At 29.3% G+C, this 22850-nt stretch overlaps 1 protein-coding gene across 4 annotated transcripts in view; it reads right to left on the reverse strand.

The window, feature by feature from the left end:
* The window catches only part of LOC121129336 (uncharacterized), a 227360-nt gene that overhangs the window by 123560 nt on the left and 80950 nt on the right, over positions 1-22850 (reverse strand). The window lies entirely within an intron of this gene.

A 22850-nucleotide genomic window follows, 5' to 3' on the forward strand; every position in this document is an offset into this window, starting at 1 on the left:
CACCTCCTGGTCCTTGGAAACTATGTTCATTATTTTGAGACACTCGTCATATAAAGGAGACGTGACGACAGGCCAATCCAGCGGGTGAGTCTCACTCCAAGTAACGACATTTAATGTCCTCCCCCACTCTCAACATGGTTACAACCGTTTGGTAAAAGTAAAGAGAATAATATTAGGTGATGTCTCCGTTTCCTTTTTACAGAATGGACACTTCTTGTCCTCTGGAATTTCTCTCAATTTATTGGTAAAATCGAAAATTGCATCAACTTATACCTAATCCACTTTTGGTAAGAATCGCTGGAGGGTTTTTCAAAATTACAAATGGGTCTATGGTTTTCATGTCTATTTTTAGGTCCAGTCTATTTATTGCTCTCTGAAATAGAGTCAAAGTGTATTCTGCAATCGGAGCACAACAAAATACCTTTATATGTTCAACCTGTCAAAAACAAAGTAACAATTCAAAATGGCTGATATTCTCAATATCTATTCTGAGCATGTGTTTTAACATATTAAAAAAATTACAATTCTTGAATCGAATTCGGAATTAAAAATAAACTTTTGATCTGAGTACACTCACTAAGACCAAAATATACTATGTATTTTGTTGTCAGCTATCGATTACCCTGTGTCAACTGATGCCTCATGGGTATTTCATAATTTATTCTTTTTTATAAAGAAACGAAGTAATAAGTTATGTTATACTTAATAATCTGTTCCCATAAGGACGGAAACATTTTTTTTTTAAATCCCTAGTAGTCGTTGTATTTATATATATTGGCTATTTATAATTTCTACAAATAAGTTTTGGCTATCATATACAAATATAAATGTATATCTACACTTATAAAATATTAATTGCCAATATTATAATACAGTATCAAATAAAATAATATGTAGGATTTTAATATTATGAAAAATATATATATATTTTCAAAATCGTGGGAAATAATATGTCAACTATAGTCTGGTAATAATTAAGAAATAAATAGCAGTATGATTTTGGTCCTTTTTTAGGTTTCTTTTTTGAAGAAAGGTTGCGTGATACAATAAAAATAACGACGTGAATATGAATAGTATATTCTTTTTTCTACAATTATATGTATAGACTCATCATAATTGTATAAATGACCTGTTTATGACATTATGTATATTTCATACACTTTTTGTAATTAATAAAATAACATTTATATATTTCTGTTTTTTGTTTTTACAGTTGCAGATAATTTAATTATAATTGTATATGTAATTGGATAAATATCCAGAAATAAGTATAGTTTTTTATTAAATCTCTACATAAATGAATATTTACATTATCTAAACGTACATAGCTAAATTAAACATAAATAAAATAATTGAAATCCACGTAGCCTAAAAATCCTTTCGTTATACAAGCACGCCCGCAGTTAATTATATAATTTTTCCTTCTTACTAGAAAATTTAATATTTGAAATTTCATTTCATTTTTTATTTTTTTTCCAAAAAAATTTCTTTTCTAATTTATTTCAAAATTTTATTGTGGATTTTTTTTTCCTGTGGATTTTTGAATTTCTTTTTTTCCAATTTTTTTTTCATTTGATTAATTACTTGTCTATCCTAAATAGGGAATTTTATGGAAAAAATTTATTTTTTACAAATAGCTATGGATTCTAATTTTTTCAATAAACTTAAGATTTCAATTTTTTTTCCCAAAAAATTAATTTTTTGTGAACAGTAGTGAAGTTTTGAAAAAAAAAAAAAATCGATAACATTTAACATTAAAAATTTTTTTTTTTCGAAAAACTAAGAATTTGTAAATGCCAATGTATTTTTGAATTTAAAAATTTCTTTATACCATTTTTTCGTGAAATTTTGTTCTAAAAGAAAAATTGTATATAATTTAATTTTCTAAAAAATTCCATTTCTTTAATTTTTTTTTTTTAAATTACATTTTTTGTGATTTGTTTGAAAAATTGATATATGAACTTTTTTGTTAAAAGTGTGGATTTTTGAATTTTTTTTTTCCATAAAATTAATTTTATTGTGAATAAGATGGGATTTCGGAACTTCTTTTTGCCAAAGAATTTAATTTTTTGATCTTTGTGAACAACTGTAGATTTGGGAAATTTTGGCCAAAATTTTAATTTTTTGCGAGTACTTGTGGATTAAAGAAACAAATTTCAATTTTTTTTATTTGAAATTACAAGTTTTGAATTTTTTTTCCAAAAAAAATAATTTTTTAGAATAACTGAGAATTTTTGAATTTTTTTTAGAAAAAATGGTAATATTTGTAATTGTTTTCCAAAAAGTTTTATTATTTGTGAATAGTAGTGAATTTTTTTATCGTTTTTTTAAAGATTATATATTAAAAATTTCAGAATTTTTATTCTAATATATCCAATATAATCCAAGTAGTAGTGTATTTTTGATTTTTTCCCCAAAAAATTTAATATTTGAAATTAAAATTTTTAACATTTTGTGATCAACTGTGAATTTTTGATTTTTTTTAAATGTAAAATATTTGAAATTTAATTTTTGATTTTTTCCCAACAAAATATACAATAACCAAGCCTCTCCCCTCCAAATATATTATCTTACAGACAACTCTGGGATAATGCTTTAAACTCTTTTCTCGTAAAACTATGTTTTACTATTTACGTGCATTACACATTCAAGCGTGATATTGAAATCTGAGTATTTTTGTTGCAAATGAGTCATAGCTCACCAACATCAAGAAGCCGGAGCTAATGTATAATAATAGGTGGTAATTCTAAAAAGTGCTGGAACACACAACTTCTAGAAACTTTTTGGAAATACATTAAAGAATGCCAACTTGTACCAAGTATCAGGTGTTCTATACAGGGAGCTCTCCTTGTGTTGTAAGAAAATATGGAGTTTGAAAAATTACCGAAATTTTTTCATCACACCTTCACAAAAAGTCATATTATGATAATTTTGAAAACCATTTCTTTCTTACAAGACATTGAAGATCTATCTATTCATATTGATGAATAATTTGAGCATTTTTAACTCTGTATCCCATCTGCTTATAGAAAAAAAATACTTTTTTATTGATACGCTGAACACATATATGTACTTTAGACTTTTATTCACAATGGCTATAAATTTAATATTTGTGTTTCTTTTGGATCAAATAAATTGATAATATTTAAGTAAGAGCCTTTAATTTTTATAGAAAAAACGAGTACATTTTACCATCTTGTCCTGACATAATACATAGTTTTTCATTTTAAATCGATTGCCTCTATAAACAAATATGAAATCAAGCCTTTGAGATGAAACGGAACCAATGCTCCCTTGATTTATTTGGAGGATTAGTCCTACATATGATTGAGAAAGGATATTGACATGTTGTTGTATCATGAAGAAGATATGAACTTATTTTTCTAGACCTGTTAAGTTCGGTTCACTGAAGGTCTCAAAAAGCCGCTTATAGTTTTATTTTATTATTTTTACGTAGAGTTTTCCACAAACTAAATTATTTAATTGGATATTGAATGTAACCTTTATTAAAGAGGAAAAAATTTATATTACTTCATAATTGAGAATTAACCTGAAAAAAAGTGCATGAATAGAACAAAATATTCTGAAACTATATAAATAAGTAGTTCTTTTTAAGAGAGTTTGTAAAAATTTTGTGACATTATATATTTCTCATATATGCATAAATGTTTACTCCACTTAATATCCCTTAAAAATAGAGTTGTATAACCAGAATAGACCTAAACGAATCCTATATTTTTTTCTAGTTAGCAGTCTGAGGAGTATTTGTACTTATCCAACGCCATTATCATTATTCTTTAATTCTTGAAGAAAGAACTTATTTTATTATCTATATCATTGCAAGATACAGAATACGGTTGGCGTTTATTTCCTCTTTCTGATATATTCTTGCAGTTAATCTAATAAAACGTCATGACAGATCAGTCATTCTCCTATCAAACCCTTTTACACTCTTAATGTGATTTCTTTTACTTGAACATACCGGCAGGTGTTTTTTTATACATACAACTATACTCGAGATATCTTATCTGATACGAGCTGTTCCTTTATATGTACTTTCGTATAAAATGTTTCACATAACACTTCTTTTTTGGACTCGATATGCCCACAAGCGTATATAGATGAATTGGATATCCATGAAGTCAACTTGTGACTCCAACATAATTGATATTTGAAACAAGTAATCCATAAAAGAACTTAGAAATCCAGTCTTTCACTTCTGAGTAATCTATCAATACAATACTTGGTGCTTTAACAGATTATGTTGTTTTATACGATATCCTTCATTTTGCGGCACTCAAACTGTTGACTGAAAGAGGTAACTAATAACCAATACTCCAACTCTAAAATAAATTATTTTTTCTTCATTCTGTTATATCAAATACCTCATTGATTTGACTCAACTATATATTATACATTCTGTCTTCAAATTGAAAGTCAAATGCTTCTTTCCTTAACTTGATTAAATGAGAAACAAAAAACCCACAAAGATCGAAAGTATGTACTTACACTCAAGAGATACATAGCCTCAATTTATTTAATTTAGTACAATAAGAAATACCAATTTAGATAAGTTGGACAGTTATTAAGTTAAATGTTTGAAAGGAGGAAAAAAAATAAAAGCAAAATACCAATGAAACAACTTCATACTTTTCCTTTACCAAAGTTACTTAAGATTAATTGTTTTTAACTAGGAGTTTCCTCATTAATAAAGAATTTAATGAAATGTGTATTGGAACAAAAAACAATAAAAAGTCAAACAATGAGTGTTCAATAATAAAAAAAGTTTTTGTTTTCTATTGATATTCTTTTTTTTTAAACTGTTTTTTCAAATAAATGTGAGACAGAAGTCTCCCCAAATTTTTATATTATATATATGGAATGAATGGATTAATAATATTTTTTTCCAGCCACGATAGTAACTGGGGAATATGGGAATTTGAACACAGGGGCACTACAAAATGTTCTTGTTTTGTATATTTGCATGTTCAATAATATACACAAAAGAAGGATATCACCAAATATCGAATAAAAACGATTCTTAATACTATAATAGCCTTTTATCTACCCTAAAGTTTAGATAGCTCCTTTTTCTTTTTTTTAGATCCATATGTGTCTCCTTCCTTGTATACAAGGATATGCACTACAGTTGGAACAAACATTGAACTCATCCAGATTCTTAAAAAACGCATTGTAACGATTTCTTTGTTTTTATTTAAAAATATAAATAATAATAGTAGCATATTAACTATCATCTGACCTTCATTGGCCTCAGTTATTGTCTTAATTTTACCACAGAGTAACCCTTTTAGTTCATAATCAAAAATAATAAATTGCAGAAACAGTTACAGAGTTCGTGATATTGGTTTTACAGTCCAGTCATGGTTGTAGCATTAGTAGAACTTTTGAATATACACAGTTTTAAAAAAAGAAAGGCTTATATTATCTGGCAAAGCTTTCCATTTTCATTTGTGTTTCACTTTTTGAAAAAAGGCTAAATACTGTATTAGGCCATATGATTACTTTTGAAACTTTTAGTAATTTTTAGATTTAATCTTACCACGACTCTAACTTGTATTTATATGTGTGATGTATTATATAAATGTGTAAATACAATATTAACCTGATATCTAATCCGTTGTATATATATAAGATACGTTCTTATAGAATAGATTTATTGGAGTATAGACGTGCCTATGAAGTAGGAACCGGGTATTTATTTATCGAAAATATTCGAACCTTTCAATATGAATATATGTATTAAAAACAATCGTAATGATTTTATATTGTAAAGAAATTTTTTAATCTTCAATAAACACTCTTAAAACTAGTTCAAATTACCCAATTTTGAAATTCTTAAATGTCAGAAAATCAGATGGTACCTTTTTAAACACTCTAACATAATTCGTTCTGGAGTTATTTGAGTTGAAAGACTTGAATATTTCAAATTAGGATTAACTACTTGATGACTGATCTTGTTTACTCATCTCAACAACTTACTAAAAATGAAAATAAATGGAAATTTATTTTATTTGTCACCTAATCTCTTGTATGAGAAGAAAAAAAATCGACCGTGAATCACTCAAACGGGTAGTGGATGGTGTCAAAGTTTATTTCTATTGTAGTGCGCGTCCTTTTATAACTTAATATAATTAACTTTTTCTGAGCTATAAAGTAAGGAGCTCTCAATTGATTTAGCATTAGGACCAATATTTACTCCTAATCATTATTCTAAGATATATTTTGATTGTATTTTTATCCAAGCAAATGACTTTCAGTCTGGCTACAGGATCTATTTTATAAATTTTTTGGATGTTATTAGAATAAGAGTGGTGAAGTTTACTTTGATAAAAGACACAGTTGAGAACAAAATATATTAAATAACTATTTGCCAAGTAGAGGAAGGGGGCTGAATTCTCTCTCCAAACCTACCTGTTCCCCATAATTACAGGTATTACAGATATGTAATACCTCATAAAATAATTTACAGAACGATTGTAATTTTAAATATCTTCAATTTTTTCAATTTCTATCAAGGTTGCAGTAGTTTTTCAATAGTACCAGTTATGTAAGATTAACAACATAATTTTAATTAATTTTCTACAACTCAACTATAAGAGGACTGTGCCATTCCTTTGAGCCACTAACCCTATTGGATAAACACTGCTTGAAGTACCGTCATTTGTATCATACACTAGAGCTATTCCACATAGAGATAGGACGAGACGTGGAGCCGAATACGAAGTACCCAGGTCCACAATATGTAAGTAAACTTATATTATCCTATAAGATCCAAAATCTGAACCCATTTTGGCTACTATAGCTTTTTATTCATCATTAAAAAAAATCTGAGGTTTTTTTTGGATCTTAAAAATCTATACGTATTATTTAATCAAAAGTTTGAAAAAATATATATTACCAGTATCGAACATCATCTATATAAACAGTTGCATGATGCAAGTCGTTATCTTTATTATATATATCTTAACCTTTCCTCCGAAAAGAAACAGTAAAAAAGCCGAAAATTAGTTGGTAGTTCTTTCCCCCCTTTTATTATTCAATTGTTGTTGAGAATTATTTACGGGTTAAAAGGAGCTTATTCCAATTCAACACATCAACGTTCAGAACATTAATTAGGAGAAAAAAGCTAAAACATGAACTTGCTATAATCAAAATACATTGTAATTTTTTGGTGTAAGTTAAGTAACGCAGTGCCCCTGGTTATTCCACACGGCGTTACCTCAAAAAATACAAAAATTACACTGAATTTGATTCTCAGCTGACAATGTTACTTCTTCTTTTCCTCTAATCATTGTTCTTAATATTGATTGGTTGTCTTTGAATTAGTTCTACTAAAGCTGTAAACAATTATCTTATTTTCCTTAGAATTAAACTTTTCTACAAAAAAGTTATTCGATAAATATTAGTAAAAATGTTATTTAAAAAAAAATACTTTTTTTTTTTTGAAAAAATTTAAAGGTTCATAATACTAGGGAAGATACAATTAATCGGATTTGGGTGTTTACTTTGCTAGGTTATGAAAAAAATAGCCCCTACCAAAATTAAGAAATTTTTGCTGTTTACAAGAAAATTTAATATTTGAAATTTTATTAAATTTTTCAATTATTTTTCAAAAAATTAACTTTCTGTGAATAACTATATAATTTTTAAATAATAAATAAAATATCCAATCCCCCCTAAAATATAATCCTGTGGACGCCCCTGATAGCAAAATTGTATTATATTATAGGAAATATTAACAACGACATATCATAATTTTTACTAGAATCGCATCGGAATTGGCATCGGGATTTTTTTGGAATCTTCTCATCACTAGTTCATACAATAATTTAAAAAAAATGTCATTTAACATCTTAGAAAAATGAGATGTTAGTCAGATAGTTTGAAAAAATATTAACAGATAATGTCCCACCCCTCTTCCCTTCCCACAAAAAATGATAGCACCTGCCTTGGGTACACGTTAAGAGACTCGAATGAAAATGATTTATTTTTTGCAAGGAAAAATTAAAAGATAAGTGTGAGTTAAAAATTATCATAACTCACAACTTGTGATAGTTCATCAATATTTTGATAAAAAAGTTGAAAAATAATAATAAATTAACTAATCGATTTATTTATTGATAATTAAACACATACTAAGCTAAGGTGAAAATTTGATGGCTTAACACAGACATGGTGTTGTAATCGGCAAAAAATAGATATTTTTGCTGGGTACAAGGTTCATACCTTTTTATGATTCGTTTCAACTTGTTTCCTAAAGTAGTTTTTTACACAAACTGTTTCAGTAAACATCATTATTGTTTTTTCTGTTACAATGGATATTGTGCAGTTATAAAATTCTTCGTTTTGGATGAATTAACCCCTAAGTAAAATCATCCAAAGTTGAAAAAAAACTTACAAGGACTCTCTTCCTTCTATGGCAATAAGGATACAACCTTCTATGGCAACTATTAATAAGGGGGCAGATTTTATGAAATGTACTTGCACATTCCTTGTATGTAGATGATTCACGCGAAGGATTGAGAAAAATTACAACCACACCGAAAAAGTACATTATATCCTGTTGGACAATAGATTCATGGAATACCAAAGGCTGTGTGGATATCGGAAGAAAGGATGTGGGCATATCTGTGAAACAAATAATCAGTATGCAAAAGCACTTTCTGAACGCTGATCAAAAAAAAAAAAAAAAAAAAAAAAATGCACGAACGATTTTTGCAGCTATCTTTCGACCGAATCAATAAGGATACAACTGATTTTGCGGGAGCATTTTTATTCATGGGTACAAAATATATATATATTTTTTTTGTTAAGCAAGTTTGTGTAAGTCAAGGAAGATTATATACTTAATTATAAACATTTTTTAACTAAAAGTCTTTCATTGTCAATGAGATAACTTTTCACATTAAAAACTAAACATAATAAATGCCAAATCGTTGACAAAGATTTAATCTTATCAGGAATATTTTGGTTGGAAATTTCGAGAAAAAAAAAAAAATCAATTTATAAAAAATAGAAATGTAAAAAGTAATTTAAGAATAACATAGTATTAAGTTATTTAATTAGAGATATGAAAATTGTCGAAATAATCATGATCATATATTTTAAGATAAATTATAAGTTGGTAACTCCTATTATTTGAATCTATTTAAAGGTTACACTTTCAAAAAAGAAAAAAAAAAATTAATGACAGCTCCATACTCTATTTTCAACAGATTCTAGATAGATGTAACTAGCTTTTATTTACAAGGTCAGCCATCTACACGTTGAACTAGGATTTTTTTTTTTTGACCAACATCGTATTTTTATGTATGCTATACATTCTTCATCATAAGATTCCCTCATTCTTTTCTATAACTTAAATACCTTCTCCCTTGAATGTAGGAGAAATGAAACAGTTCATTTATATTTTCATAGAATAGTTTTCACTCTTAAAATTCATAAAACCTTATATTTTAATTTTTGTGAAAAGGCCAGTTCCTTTAACTGCCTCAGGATATAAAATAGGTCATCTGGTGAATAAAAAAAAAAGAATATAAGTTTACAGAAGTTCCCATATAATCTTAGTGGAAGACAATAACAAATAAAGGTCATTAATAAAGTTAGAGCCAATTACATTTATTTATCCTTCAATTACCCAAAAGCCTCAAATACTGAATTCCTTCAAATTTTTAATACATATAGGTAACCTGTCTCCACTATCAGAAATGTTGTATAGAAGGCTTATTTGTTGATAACTTTTATGGATACATTTGGAAAAGCGATATCCTCCGAAAATTTATTATATACAAATTCGGAATGCAATCTATCTATACTTGATGCTGCCACTACTCAGCGATTGGATTTGTAAGATTGAATAAATATGACTATCAAAGCAGAATTCAAAGTTGCTTTGTTATTTCCGTAGAAAGCAAACATCATAGCTGGGAGAATGTTTTCGTTATTCAAGAGTAATTTTCCTATAGAAAAAGATAATTATGCTGAGCAAAGTTATATACCATAAGACTTTAATAAAAAAGATTGTACTATTGATCAAAGAAAGAAAAAAAATCAAAATTGAACAAAGATTTATAATTATTATTTCTTATCGTTAATATATGAACGAAATTAAGTCCCTTGGTAACATCAGCAGCCTTTAGTATAATTATTGAGGGAGAAGATAAATAAATTACGGACATAATGAGGAAATCTTTCTACACTTAAAATAGCTTTAGTACAGGGAAAATATTATAGGTATATTTAAATATAACTATAATATTGCCCATTTCTAATTTTTTTTAAACATGTTGAGCTCTTAGAAGATTAAAATATGTATATGAGTAAAAAACAATGACTGAATATTTTTGAACAATTTTAAACAAATTTTGGAGGTCGCTCAACACCTCCAAGGTTTTGAAAATTGACACTTTTTACAAAAAAAAATTGTTTTCCTTTATTATCTTTCAACCATATCAGATATGATTAATTGTTGCTTATAACTTTTCAAAGTTAATTCATTAATAAACATTTATACTATTTTGTTCATAATTAGTTTCTTTGATTTTAAACGAAATAAGAGAGAAGGCTATTTTTTTAATGAATTAACCTAAAAAAATTGTTTTTTTAAAAAGAACAATCTTTACAAATCTATATGGTCATAATACAAAATATTATCAGAGGGACTATGATATTAAACTGTTTTTATATATACGTTTTGCCCATCCCTACCCATGATATAGTCTTACAGGGCATACATAACCGCATTTTAGAAATACAAGTGTAAATTAGAGTAAACATATTTAAGAAACACAGAAATGTATTTTTATAAAATATTTAAAAAAAAATTTACAATGGATATATATTTCTTAAAAGACAACATTTCGCCAAGGAATCTTCTATTAGCTTAGCATCAGTTCTTTCTAAGATTGTTTATCAACGGTTTTATTACGATTTTAAATTGATTCAGTTAAATATTTAAACTTATATAAACAATATATAATCTGAAAATGTTAGTAATATCACCCCTAGAAAGGAAAATGACGAATCACCGCTGCTCAAATCCCGATTTTAGTTCGGGTCAAAAATTGTAATAATTTTAAATTGAATAACTGTGCTTAAAATAAATTAAATTAAGCAAAAGTCAATTTTTAGAGATATCTCTATCAACAGATAAATTTATATAACCATTATAAGGACTTTTATTATTTTTTTTATATTATCACTTCATCAAAAACCATTATTACTACTTTTTTTTTTACTTGAAATAGTAATACAACAATAAAAAATGGTAATTTAATAGAGTAATAAAAAACTTCACTCAAGACATAAAAAACGAGATAGAAGCAGTAATTTATTTTCACTTTTTTATGTGATTCATCAAACACATTGCTTATCTTAATATTGTATTTAATATCCCGACCACCAGAAGCTCTCAAACATTGCTGCACAGCATATTTTATTTTATTGTAAAAATAGCGAGGTAATATTTTTTTTCTAAACATTTCAAATATTTAAAAAAATAAAAATGTCCTCCCTTCTGTCTGTCTCTCTAAACTGTCCTTTCAGCTGTCATTTGGTTGCATAATGAAACCCTGTTATTAAAGATAAGGATGTAAAAATTGTACTTGTACGCTAATAAAAGTTTTGAGTCCCCACTCAGCATAGGAGCGTTCCACATCGAATTGCTCCTAGATTTTTGCCTCAACAACAACAAATTTGTTGAATTTTAGTATACATAGAAATGTTAATCACCATAATCCTATTTTATTTTTTTCTTCAATCAGATCAGTTCTTGATACTTGCATGGACTTCTTTATATTTGCAATTTTAGCAAACACTAAAAATTTTAAATAATATTTGAAAAGTCCTTAGAGTGACCAAAAAAATATAACTTGTGATCTTCTTTCAGTGTCTTTTTACTAATTAATAATGGTTTTAAAGCCTTGGCATGTTTGACTGTAGAAGGATTATTGAATACGATCATTTCGTAAAATTGGATTAAATTTTTAGATATCTATAGTATGTTATTAATAAAATCTGAGAGGGTACATTTCTGTTCTTTTTTTGTAAAATTATTTGGCCCTGACAATAAAATACTGAAACTTTTAATTAAAAAATGATTTTTTTTTCTACATAAACTCCCTCGATTTCTACACACTTGATCCAGTCCCTTTCTAGCATCTCTATTCTTTCAAGGAACATTTAAATTCTGCTGTATAAATATTATTTGCAGTAGAATCTCCGTCATTTATATTTGAATCAGAAATTATTTACAATTTTTATCTAAAACACCATTATAATTATTAATTTATTGTATTTTTTCGACGAGCGATGATAGTTAAAACCTTTACAAGTTGAATCTAAAATATTAGAGTTAGTCAACGTAAAACCTACTGGGTAAAAAAATCAAAAGATTTTAAAAAGTACAGAGTTTTCCACAAAGATGGCGCTATTTTTTTCATTCACATCATTTCATTTTGTGCCAACCTTGAAAATACAGCTGTCAAAATTTCCTGACACTCTGTTCTAAAGAAATAAACAATAATAATAAAAAAAAATATAAAAAAACGTGTTGTCTTTTTTCAGCCCGGGACTTTTTACCCAATGAGTTAAAAGTGTAATATAATTTCTATAATAAAAACTATGTTTTATGATGTCATTATAAGATTTGGGGTGGTAGATATTCATGTGTATCCATAATGGCTGGATGAGATCGATCTATAATTTTTTTTTTTTTTTATTATGTGGAGAGTAAAAAAGTTTTTCACAACTTGTCTATGGTATAAAGTGATGATGCCAATATAAGATAAAATTTAACCCTAAAGATTAAATTTAAGGCCAAAGACTTAAATATAAGGCGGCCCTGTGAGCGATCAGGAAAAAAATTACGATCTGATCAAAAATTACAATGACAAATTTACTGTGATATAATGATCAAGGTCATTTGTGATGAGCGATCAGATCAATTTAATTACGATCATATTGAAAAATACAATTTCTTTAAACCTATATATACACCTTTTTAACTTAAATAAACGATTTATATACTTTTTTCAAATGCATTTATTTAGAATATTTTATATAATAATTTAAAAAAATACATGTAGAAAACTAAAATATAGTCGGCCGGCGAATAATAAAATATTTACATAAATCATTTCTCTTCCAGCGCTTTATTCGACATTAACAGCCTCTCTCTAGTCCTCCTCAGGATTTGTTTGGCCTTGGAGAACAAACACTCGCTGCTGGCACCTTCAGAGGCATCAGCCAGGTATCTTTCCACTTCCTGCTTGGCTGTATCCATCTTTTTGGATACGTCTGGTGAAGAAACTACTCTCCTTCTCCACAATCTGAGACAGCTGGCTGGATGGGTGATCATCAAATAAGGTGGTCTCCTCAATAAGGAATGTTTTTCCTTTTTCTTGAGTATCCTGAGTAAGAAAGGCTACATTGAATTGAGGGAGACAAACGGATATATAATTTTGTACAAATTGATCGTATCGCATTTTTTTTACTATTTCTGTTGCGATATAGCTATATAAAGACCAGGATCGGTTGCGATACTGCAATGAAGTATTAAGCTTGTTTTGTTTTTTTACTTACATGTGCAAGTTTCTATGAAGAATATGTTTACTTAATGATTCCCCAATCCCATTTTATTAGTTAGTTTATATAAATTACTAAAAAGTAAGTCATTTCGATTTAGTATCATTTTTCTTAAAACTATTCTATCTATTTTGCACTCATTTATATCAACTAAAATGTTCAAAATACTTGTATGAATATAAGGAGAGGATTAATATCTTAGGGCCTCTTAAAATATGTTTGAATGCTCTCTGCCCTTGGGCTTAAACTATTTTTGGTATAAGGGCGGTACCTTGGATGTATTGGACAAATTGGTAGTGGTTTGAAGCAATCCCACACTACCTCCGGGCCAATCCGAATGCGGAACGATATTAAACCATATTTTATTATGCAATAGGATATTTATCCCCTTCCTTAACAATCCTCTTGATCCAAATCTTAGAAGATTGGATTGGATTGAAAAAATTGCAAAGAAATTGTATTGCAATAATATTACTAACATTTGAAGGTACACCCTTGGGGAAAAGAACAGACAAATATGTTTAGATATTTATCATTAATAATATTAAGCAAACGTTTATTCAGCATGAAGTTTGAACAAAGTGGGCAATTTTCCCCAGGGCAGTTTTTCTAGTAACGTAGAGTTGTACTTGGCCCATCCCTCTTTTCCACATACATTACATATACAAAGTGATGTATTTTTTGTTTTTTTTTCAACTTGCATAAATTTATTTTTTAATCATTCGAATGTGTAAACTACATTTTGCTGTTATATCCCATATACTATTAGGTTTATGGTTGAGTTGTCTTTAATTGAAATAAGACTTTTGATGGTTCTATCTTAGTACATTGTATATACCCACACAAATGTGGGAAAAGATAAATAGGAACCGCATACTCATATAATAAATTAGTTGTTCTTCATCATACAATAAACTTTTAAGTAAGTTCTATGAACAATAACTTGGTAGATAAGTGTGCTATTTTTGCCTTTCATTATTAATATACGAGTATGTTTGTATAGCATACATTTACCCCCTACTCTCATTACTATATAACATTTTTAACAATATATGAAAGTATGTACGTACAACCATTTATGTTTTCTTAACTAACAACTTTCTTTTCTCAATAACTCAGATTCTAGAGCACATCTATAGACATACTTTGATTATCATATAAATGTAGATATATGGGATAAACTAACTGCAACATATTAATGTGTATGGCTCTAAATTATATAATAGTCAGCGCGTTCATTTCCATCTTAAAAATAATTATTCAGGATTTTTGAGGGATTTTTTTGGCTGAAATGAGTAAAAAAAGAAAGCTGAATTTTTGAAAAATGAACACCCAAAATATCGAAATTGAGCAATTTTTAATAAAAGAAAATTACAGTTACATAATGATAATTAAAAGGAATCAAAATTTTAGAAAGAATTTATTCTATTAATTTTTACTTTAAATCAGTATCGGTAATTTTAAACCTATTATAAGACTGTTTAACGTCAACATAGTATTTGAAGAAAATTCGAAGTATTTGAGATCTTCAGGAGATTTTTTTGAAGGAGTCATCTTTTCTTGACCAGTACTAATTATGCGTCAAACCTTTTTCAGAAATGAAAGATCATAATTTTGCAATTTGTGTGCAAGAGTGTTTCTCCTATTTTTCAAGATGAAAGGGTGATTATTACAGACTCAATTCTGGGGGAAATTTAATCTTCCTCTAATTGGCTGTTGTCAAATTGTGGTTCCCTCACAAATCCGAGTATGTGATCATAACCCTGATTACATCATATACATAGTTTTACCTCCAAAAAGAGAGGCCAATGAAGGAAGGGTTTTGAAGGTTCCTCAATGAATATCATCAAAAAAATCATGAGAAACTGTTGTATAATCTAACTAGAGAATCCAAATTTTATATATTTATTTCATATCAATTTAGAAAAATGAGCAATAATTATACAAAAAAAGGTTAAAGTGAGCAATTTTTTGAACGATTGAGCGATCGTTAACAATTCCTAAATCTATTGATTTTACACATGCCTGTCGTATTTATGCTCTATATAAATCATTTTCCATGGTTTATCGTACCATTCCCAAGGATGAAGAGAAGAAACATCGGAAAAAAAAAACACTATTATGATGGAAAGTTTTCACAAGAAATGAATTCGAAACTGTTCGGGAAAAAATTCTTCATAAATGATAAAAGTATGAATGTTTTAAACGATTTGGTCATGGAATAAAATTATACCAGACTATTGGGGATAAATATATTCGATAATCTCAAATGCTACAAATACGAAGTTGATCTAGAAATATGAATTAAATTCAATAACTTTCATTATCAGACGTTCGAAAGAGATCTTACAAACGTTTATGAGCACTTTATGGTAGCTGAGGTAATATTTAATTCTAATATAAGGTTTGGACTGGCTATCTGGGATTAACAAGAATGAACTTTCATGATCCAACAATGGCAAGAATGCAAGTCAAGCAGAACAAGTCTATGCGAATGACTTGTGGAAAAAACAAAGTGGATCATATCAAAATTAAGGAGCTCTTGAAAAATACCACATTTCCCAGTGTGAATCAACTGTTTATTGAGCACATGGGAGAATTCTACAATGTGTTCCATTTTAATATCTCAAAAATCAACTGGGGTATGTCAAATCTAATGATTGTGCTCAGACAAGATCAGAGTTAAAGGGGAACGTAAACTTTCCAAAAGTAAAGGTAAAGAAATATAAAGGATTCTCAAAAAATGCGGGAAAGTTGTGAAATGTATTACTTTCAGACATTACGTCAAAACATTATTGATTTGGTTTATATATTATATAGAACATACATATATAAATAAACCGGAGCAATTGTGTAAAAAATTACAATAATAAACATTATAGTTTATACTTAATGCTCCGGGGTAGAATTTTAACTAATATTCTTAAAATCAATCTTTAAAAAACAAACAGTAAACATGCAAATTAACAATTAAGATAAGTATTTGTTAAAATTTCTTAACACCCTTTTTAAAATACTTGGTTGATTCCGTGAAGTTGATGGAAGGTACTGGATTTCTTCCTCTGCAAAATTTCATGACTCACATCTTGATTGAGGAATTTTACTTGTGAGAGATACATAGAGGTCTGAAGCGGTCAACTCATCCGCCCAAATAGTCTGATAGTTAGTTAGTCGGCTGGCGATGTGGGCTTTACAATTAAGAATGGCAAAGTCCAGAGCCCTTATTACCTCAGAAGTTCCACCCTTCTTCTTTGAAATTCCAAAAAGAACAAGACATTTAACATATTTTTCGTCCCCATTCGTCAGCCTTTTAGATTTATGGATACAAAATATTTAAGGATATAGATGGCAGGGCAGTCCACAAACACATGAAGTATGTTATTATATAGTATTCCACAGTCCTAGTATATTTAATACAATCTGTGGAGAATTGTAACTGCATAGTATATTTTTTATCATGATTTATTGCCCTCAGAGAAGACACTATTTTCTTTTCCAACTCATAGGGAGGCCCAAACGCTTACTATGCAGCTCCCAGAGGCAATTCGCAGCTGCATCAAAGTTTAGGGGGCCATCTTAACGTACCAAGGTCATGGGTATTGAGTAATATTTTGAAGAATTAACAAGAAATCTTATTCTACCATCGTTGAACAATTCTTCCGAATTTAAATTATGAACTGTTAAAATATCTCGTGCGATTGCATGTTCTTCTAAAATTTAGGGGTCCTTTATTTTTCGAAAAAAAAAAATATTTTTTGTTTATATTTTGTCGAATTATATCAATGGTTGAGTCATTTCTAAATTCAAGGGGGAGCATCCAAATTATTCTCTGAGCTGAGCCCCAAACTGGAGAGATCAAGGATGTAATTTTGTTGGTCAGATTAGTCCCCATCATAAGCCAATTGTACAGTTCTCGGTTCGTTATAATTCTTCTTCATTCTACTGCTGGATTTCTTGAAATATCCACAAAAATTTTGGTGTAAATTTTCGGGACAATACGTGATAGTTGGGCTACTCCACCACCTATATGGATTAAGGTCTTTTTATGGCTTTGATACAATTCTTAAAAAACAAACCATTAAGCCATTTGTCTTCTTCTAAAATAGCTTTTTCAGCTAGTTGCAGACTTGCTGTAGCCTTATATAAAATTAAAGATATTACCAAATTGTTATAAAAGTCAACTCTTTTTTTAAGGTTGAATCTTTTCCAAAAATAAATTATTTTTGTTAACTTAGGTCCGAATTTCGTACCAGTTATCTTCATGAATACCACTGTTATTCCATTTCATACCAAAAAATTTCCGCCATTCCTTAAACTTTACAACTTCCGACTTTAAAATCCTCTTCAGGCTTCCAGGAGCCAAAAGGCAAAATAAAGGTCTTATTTTTTTCCACAGCCAATCCTGTTTTTTCTTTAAACTATCAAAAATTAATCCGTTAAGAATTTTATTTTGGCAATAAGCTGAGACTCAAAATTCGCCTCTAGGGTTAAAGTTACATCATTTGCATACAAATCAATAATATGCTGAGATCCCTAAAAGCGAATTCCAAAGCTTCTGTACTTCTTTGTAACACCTAAAACGAGTTCTTCGATTGCAGCTATGAAAAGAAGTGGAGCTGAGGGGCATCCCTGACAACAGCTTTTTTCTATGATGATTGGCTTGTTTTCTAGTTCATCCAATGAGATCGTTGAAGTGCCTTTATATAGCAGGGCACGAACGGGGTTAAAAAAAGGTTTCGGAAGTAACTTTTTTACAGATCTAAGAATTTGCCTATGTGAAATAGAGTTGAAATCTTTGCAGAAGTCTATTGCTATTATTGCTCCAAACTTCTTCCTACTTTCCACTGAGTCAATTGCAGCTCGAATATTGCGTCAAACATCCGAAATTTTTCCTATTCTTTAACAAACCCTTTTTGTTCAATTCCATTTTTTTTGTTGAGAATTGGTTGCATATGTTTAGCCAATACTCCAGAGAGAATCCTATTTAATTAATTGAGAACCGTAATTGGTCTCCAATGGCTATAGTTTGTCCGATCTCTTTTTTTCGGAATATATGCAATTCTTCCTTTTGTTTGTGATTTGGGTAGTCGTCCAAACTTTTCCATAGAACGTCCAATTTTTAAAAGATACGGAACGACTTTATCGCTAAAATTCGAATACACTTTACCCGAGACTCCATCTGGACCACAGGCTTTGTCATCCTTATAATACTTTACTATAAAGTTAAATATAATATCTTTTGGGAAGATATAATTCCTTTGAACAGTGGAAATTACATCTCTTTTCGGAAAGTGGCCTCATTTTGTGCCAAGAATATTTTGGAAATGGGAATGAAAGTAGTCTAACACATCTACAGGTTTAGTTATAACTTTTCCTTCATGAATAATTTTTTTAACGCCGGGGGCAGAAAATCTGTCTTTCTTAAAAAAATTCTTAAGTCTGCTGTACGCTGACCCTTCCAGCTTAACGTTTTCTTTCATTTCGATGGGTTTTTCGAGGTTTTAGAGACTTTTTAAGTAAATGCTGCGCAAATAAAAGTTAAAGACCGTTTTCAGATTAACAAGTTTTGTTTCAATAACATTTCGAAATTCATAATTGTTTTTGACATGGAGGCTAAAAGACATGAAGTAGCTGCTCTGCTTCGTGCAGGAATCAGCCACAAGGAGATCTCTGAGGCCACCAGCACCATTGGCAGGATCAAGAGGAGGTGGGACAAGGGGGAAGGCCTTGAAGACAAGCCTCGAAGTAGGAGACCTGTCTTAAAGGCCACTAAGAAGAAGATCAGGCCCAGATCAAGATAAACCCTCTTCTGAGCATCAGAACAATTGCCAAGAAGAACAACATGGGTAAGACTACTGCTGCCAACATTGTCAAGGACATTGGGGGCAAGTCCTTGGTCCGCACCAACCGTCCCATGTTGTCCATGGCCAATATGGAGGCCAGATACATCCGATGCAAGAAGATTTTGAACAACATGAAAAGCAATGGGGACAGAATTCGCCTACATTAGCCTTAATGGTTATGTGGGATCTGAGAAATATGTGTCCATGACCAAGCACCCAGCCAGCATCATGATTATTTACATATATTTTAACGTTTTAAGGTAAATTTTTTTAGCAATGAAACGGATTTCACTTTGTTAATGTTGTGTTTTCTTGTGAAAATTATTTAATAATTAACGTAGAAATAAAAATCATATCAAAAATATATTACTTCTACAGTAATCGAAAGAACGGGTCCTGTTTCCTGCAAATGCGAAAATGAGAATAGACATATTAAAATGAATGAGAAGAACAAGGTCCCCAAAGCTCAACAAGAAAATAAAAACTCCCTGAACGTTTGAAATATTATAATTAATTTGTTACTTGTTTTGTATTTATTATTGTATATTTATATGTCTTTATGTTTATTAAGTTTGAAGGTAATTTAATATATTAATGTACAGGGTGAGGAAACAAAAAGTTCCGTGTGATTTAATTTCATTTTAATACATTTTGAGTAAGGAATTGCGTCATTTATTTTACCATCTATAAGCTTTCTTTAAATGCAGTTTTTATATTGAATTAGTCATCAAATGAGTGAACAGGGGGTAAGAATGGATCGTGTATTCAACTTACTTGACGCATAGATAGCCCAAAAAGACGTCACTACCTTCGGTGGTGGTAAATGCGAGGACCGTCCGCAATATCCAACATACCAAGAACTCTGGCAAAGAGACTTTTAGAGCTCAAGTTATGCGCCCGAAACTTTACTGATTTCTGGCCAAAAATCGTCTGGCCTCCATTATCCTCTGACTTTAACCCTCTAGATTACTTATACTGGGTCTTCATCGAGGGACTCACAAATGGAACCCCTTATGAAAACATGTATAACCAGAGTCCAACCATTTTCAAGGTCTGGCCCTACTACCGTCAGGGGAAAAATGTGAAAGACTGTGCCGCCTACAGGCACCGTATTGAGACTCTCATTGCTTCTAGTGAAGGACATATCGAATAAAATTCAGTTTCTTTGATTTTGGTGAATATATTTTAATATTTTTCCCAAAAAATGCTTATAAAATTTTGAGTTTTTCAGGAATATGTGTCATTTTTGCTGAACTGAAAAAATTTGCTTCTTCATCCTGTACATATGGGTCCATACATTTTATATTACCCATGCTGACCGGTTGGTTATAGGGTTCATTTCTTTTTTATTTATAGTACACATGTCCGTCGCGTATATCATCTATATGAATAAAACTCTCTTATGTGGGATATTATAGAGTCCTTTCACAACAAATCACCTCGTGATTAATATACTGTCTCGTTTCTGTGTTAATCTTTTTCCCTTTGTACATTTACTGTTCAAATGCTGGAGGTCATTTGGTTTCTATTTAAACTTTTAAAGATACGGAACAGTAATTTAGCAACGTTTAATTCTATTAAAAATTATGGTTAAAAGAAAGAACATTATTTTTGATAAAAGACGAAAATAACAAATAATTGTGCATATCTTAAACTCTTGTATTGATTAAAAACAAGATGTATAATCCATTTTACTGATAAACAAAATACTAATAAATATAAAAAGTACAGTTATAGACTCATACATTATATTTAGGAAGGTAAAAAGGTTTGCAAATGGTCCATTTTGACTCAAAAATAATATTTCTTCAAATTAAAATAGCTTGGGCTACACCATTAAGGAATAAATGCTGTACCATAATGAAACCCATTTAAAGATTGTCTTTTTCAAAATCAAAAAAAGTTTACATCCTTCTAAACTTGAAAATAGTAAACCATTCATTCTAATCTTATTAAAAATATTATATAATTGTAATTTATTCTGTAGGTCATCTATGGGACACTGATGTTCCTCTGGGTGTGAAGGTTTTTATCCTTAAAACATCTTATTCTTGTATTCATTTTGCATATGTATTAAAAAAACAAAAAACTTGATGTGATATCCTTGGAAGCTAGCTTTTTTTTTAAATTTTATCATTTAATAACCATAAAGGTACATAACATGCATACATATAACAAAAAATCGATTTCCTTTATCTCCATTTGCACAATACACACATTTCCTCTGGGCTTAATGTAAAGTTTCCTTTATTTTGTAAGTTTCCTCCACCATTATGTTTATCAATTAATCCATTCCAGTAACTATTTTGAAGACATCAATATGATTTAATGGATTTCAATAATTCAATAATAATTTCAAATTGTGTTTGTATAGCTATTTTTTGAAATAATGTGAATATTTGTCTCGAGGTTTGGTTTTTTTTTAAATTTCTTCATCAGGAGTTCCGTGTATGTACCATTTACCCAACTATTCTTCATCTTAACAATCTACTTTATCAAGAATAGTACATATATGGTCACTGGTATACCGCCATTAATTTCTAATTATCTCTTATTAACTTTGTTTTCCATCTCGTGTATTTAATTCAACGGAGTTTACTTAGAAATCATCAGCACAACATAGGATATTACGCAAAAGAAAACTATAATATACGGGTATATACAGTGACAAAAACTTCTTTCACACTCATAAGGACTCCAGTCTTCCAAGCCATTGTTAGTTTCTTATGTATAAATTATAGTTAAACAATATTTTAAACATAGAAAATCTGAATATACTTACAAACATTAAAATATTTCATTATGAAATCATTTCCTTCAAAATTAAAAAAGTAGGAATTTTAAGTTGATTTTTATATATGGATGTAGAAAAATCATACTATTCAGAAGCTAACAAAATATTCAAAACACACTTTCGATGAATCATGTTAAAATAAAGTAATTTAGCTTGACATCTTCGCTATCGAAGGAAAAAATAATATTCGGTATAAAAACAAGTGCGTTAAGCAAGATTGATTTGATAAAGGTCGATTGAGTCAAGATTTTCTCGGCTAATGCCGGTGTTGTCCGTATTGGAGGATCACTAAAAAAAGATCGCAGGCGTTCAATGTCATATTTTATACACCTCTTATCATTCCTAAATTTTTCTCCAAAAAAATTCTTCAAATTGTCTGAGTTACCCTTACTTTTTTGAGTTCTTCTCTCAACTGTAGGTATACACGTTTCCTTTTCACATAACGTGTAAGGAATGCACGTACGTATTAAATATAAAAACGTGTCTTGAGCTCGTTGGAACATCAGCGTAATGATTGCATTAAAGAAAAAACCACAAAATAAAATTACTTTGCTGGCCACACTGAGCTTGAATTTGAAGTATTTGACTAAAAGTAAGAGTAAAAAAAA

This window comes from Lepeophtheirus salmonis, chromosome 14, assembly GCF_016086655.4.
Source record: "Lepeophtheirus salmonis chromosome 14, UVic_Lsal_1.4, whole genome shotgun sequence".
Taxonomy (NCBI): domain Eukaryota; kingdom Metazoa; phylum Arthropoda; class Copepoda; order Siphonostomatoida; family Caligidae; genus Lepeophtheirus; species Lepeophtheirus salmonis.